Below are 4082 nucleotides of genomic sequence, written 5' to 3'. Positions count from 1 at the left end.
AGAAAGCAAAGTCAAGGGGTAAGAGAGACATTTGATAACATCATCTGACCACCTGGATCCAACTGGGCCTGAAATAGAACCTATTTTGGGGGTCTTCAGTTAGGTTCCTGCCACTTGAACCCACAGGGGTCAATGCAGCAGCTCAGAGTAGGAAGTGCTGTATGCCAAAGTGGTCACAGCAGAGAGTGGGACAGGAATTTAGACATGAGACTTTGAGAGTCTGAACCAGGGAGGGGAGAGAGTGAAGAGAAAAAGAGGTGGATCAGAGATGAGAAGGAATGATCTAGTCTTTTCTTCTCTTCTAAACTTGCCCTCAAGTCAGTCTGGTACTACTCTACTTCCTCTTTTTTCATGATGCCCCTTTACCTGCTCCCTTTCATTTGGTTTTGACAACTTTGTCAAGAGTCAGATATTCTTGACCCATTTTGTAGCACAGAGAGACTTGCTCAAGGGTGCCTCGGAAGTCAGGTTGCGTTCCTATTCTCAAGTTTATGCTGGTATTGTTGTTGCTGTTAGATGCAGTCGAGTTGCTTCAGACTCATTGTAGCTCTAGGCATAACAGAACTAAACACTGCCGGATCCTGCACCATCTTCCCAATGATTCCATTTAGAGCTTAAATTCTAAGCACTTGGTTTGCAGAAGGCTACATATTACAGTGGAAGTCTACTCCATTTTGAGTCTTGATATAAATTCAGCCTTCATTGAGTTCATTCTGACCATTAACCAGCATTGTAGAAAACTTTATCTTTGGGTAGAATTTGAAAGTGGATTATTAGTACTCCCCTAACCAGCCCAAGGGACAGTATCGCTCCCAGGAACTTGTCTGGGTGGGTGTGCCCTTAAAGAAAATTGGGGTACCAGGGCCATGTGGTCATGAGTCACACCCCCACCAAGTAGGTCATAGGGCCCCAGAACCAATCCTGTAAACTCCTCTAATCTTCAATAGTGTACACATCCCAATCATGGTCCCTTTCCTGCTTCCATAGTTCCGTCTGCAATGGTGATAAACGGATCTGTGGCCAGTCGTGATTTTGTGACCAATTTTGTGACTTTGTTTTCTATGTTCCATAATTAGCAAATAATGCCAGAAGCTGGGTTATATGAAGAAAAACGTGGCATCAGGATTGGAGGAAGACTCATTAACAACCTAGGATATGCAGATGATACAACCTTGCTTGCTGAAAGTGAAGAGGACTTAAAACATTTACTGATGAAGATCAAAGACCACAGCCTTCAGTATGGATTACATCTCAATGTCAAGAAAACAAAAATCCTCATCACTGGACCAATAAACAACATTCTTATCAATGAAGTAAAGATTGAAATTGTCAAGGATTTCATTCTTCTTGTATCAACTGTCAATACTTAAGGAAGCAGCAGTCAAGAACTCAAACAACATATTGCATTAGATGCACAAGACCTTTTTAAAGTGTTCAAGAGCAAAGATACCAGCTTGAAGTGAAAGATGCGCCTGACCCAAGCCATAGTATTTTCAATAGCCTCATATGCATGTGAAAGCTGGACAGTGAATAAGGAAGACCATAGAAGAATTGATGCATTTGAGTTATGGTGTTGGAGGATAGTATTGAAAGTGCCATGGGCTGCCAAAAGAACCAATTGATCTGTTTTGGAAGAAGTGCAGCCAGAGTGCTCCTTGGAGGCCAAGATGGCCAGACTTTGTCTCTCATACTTTGGGCATATTGTCAGGAGGGACCAGTCACTGGAGAAGGATATCATGTTTGGTAAGGTTGAGGGTCAGAGAAAAAGAGGAAGACCCCCAACGAGATGGATTGGCCAAGTGGCAGCATCAATGGACTCAAGTGTGCCAACAGTAGTGAGGTTGGCCCGGTATCAGGCAGTGTTTTATTCTGCTGTGCATAAGGTTGCTATGGGTCAGTACCAACTCAATGGCACCTAACAACAACAACACAACAACAACAACAACAATTAGCAACATGACCATGATTCTTTGGGACACCATTATGGACTCATAATGATGGTCTCCCTCTTCTGGATGATTTGTCTTAGTCCTGTTCTTAAAGATTTAATAAAGGAGTCTGGTGTATCACTATAGGATTAGCATGAGACTTTCAACGGCAAGGTTGGTGGTTCCAACCCACCAGGAGCTCCTTGAAAACCCTATACAGGTTCACTATGAGTTGAAACCAATTCAACATCACTTAACAACAACAAAATATATTTGAGTTGGCGGGGGGTTGTTTTCCCCTAGAACACTAGATGGACCCTTGCTTGTGCAGGCTGAACTGGGGACACCAGGCACCCTTCTGTCATTGTAAGGTGAAGATGAACTCCCCGCCCCAGGCCTCTCTTATTACTGACATGGAGAAAAAGTAGGTGTACTCACTGAGGAAAAACCTGGGAAACCCAAACTCCCTTCATTAAAAATAAATCCTGCCTGAGTCTCCTGGTTCTAAATAGAAGGACATTTAGATTTGGGGCAGAACCGAAGGGAAAGGGATTTCCCTTGGCAAATTATTTGCAATTTGTGAATCAGAGCTGACCCAGCTCCAATTCTCTCTGTCATTGTGAATGCTGTCTAAAATGTGACCAGATTCTTAGAGAATGAGAACTGGAGGCAGCCTCCCATAATGGGTCAATAAAACTGGAGCCGAGTTAGAACCCACCACTATGGGTCAGAACGGACTCAACAGCACTAAAAAACAACAGGTACTATGAAACTATCACAAGAGTTAAGTACTTCAATTCTTGTTTCTCCAGCCCCACTGCCAGAGAACCCAGGAGTCTACCTTTAAATAGGCGCCCCATGGACAGCACAATCTGAAATGTAGTGTCAATGCAATGCCCATACTTGGTCCCTTCATCAGTGATTTAAAGACACTGATGTCCTTGGCACAAGTCTTGAGATCCAATGTTCCTGTCTTTACTAACAAAGTCTACTGTTCATTGGCATAATTTGAGGGGCACAGGAAAGGTACGGAGTCTCTGGGTGGTGGAAAAGGTAAATGCACATAGCTACTAATAAAGGGAGAGGTTAGAAGTTGAATTCACCCAACAGGCTCCTTGGAAGATAGGTCTGGCATGCTATTTCCAAAAAACTAGCCATTGAAAATTCTACGGAGCACAGTTCTACTTGGACACAGCAGTTGGTTTTCATGAAAGTCTTTCTCAACTAAGAATATTTCCCAGGAGCTGATAATCTAAAATTCACACACGTTCTAAGCATTTACCTACTCCAGGACCATTGTTACATCATGGACACCTTACTAAGATTCTGCACTTTGTCTTCAATTACTTTTTGTAAAGGAAAAATCCCAGTATGAGATTGACACCCATGGCATATTAAGGTGCAAATACAGCTCATCTGTCTGCATGTTCTAGCCTGTTGGAGTCTTGGACTCTGCCCCACCATCTTTCTCTGTCCCCAAAGGCTGCACCTGAGATTAGAAACCCAGGGAGAAAGGCTTTCAAAGAGTTTCATGTGAGTCTTTTTTCTTCTTTTTCGCTTTCCTTTGGGGGCATCTCTATTAACAAAACCCAAAAGGAAATCAATGGGCTTCTATTTCCATCCATCAAATAATGTGTTGTCAAATCCTTTCCAAATCAAACATGAAATTGATGGGCAAGGTGGTCCAAAGGACATTACAACAAAATTGATTACATCGGAAATGTCTGGAAATTCCATTTATTAAAACAAATACATGGTCCATGTGGGATGAAAATGTACACATCACATTCAGGTTTTCTTGCATTAACATATCTGTATTTCCGTCTTGTAGACAATCACATTACATAGATCTTATATAGGAAAAATGCAAACATTTCTCGGGCTGTGAAAGTATTAAGGTATATGTGACAATTCACCATGACCAGGAGCAGCAAGAAACAAAGAAAGTATAGAAATCCCCTACTACAGCATCCTGAATTTTCTCAAAGTCCTTAAGTGAGTATGATGATATATGCACAGATGTTTCTTATTGTTTAATCTTTCCTTGGAAATACTATTAGCAAAGTCAGACCCAAATCAATGTTATTTGCATCCTCTAATTTATTAAATATTACTTGGTTTAAAATTGAAAAATTGATAAATTTGAAACTGGAA

Source organism: Chrysochloris asiatica, unplaced genomic scaffold, assembly GCF_000296735.1.
Source record: "Chrysochloris asiatica unplaced genomic scaffold, ChrAsi1.0 scaffold00194, whole genome shotgun sequence".
NCBI classification, from domain to species: domain Eukaryota; kingdom Metazoa; phylum Chordata; class Mammalia; order Afrosoricida; family Chrysochloridae; genus Chrysochloris; species Chrysochloris asiatica.
This window is presented reverse-complemented; position numbering follows the sequence as displayed.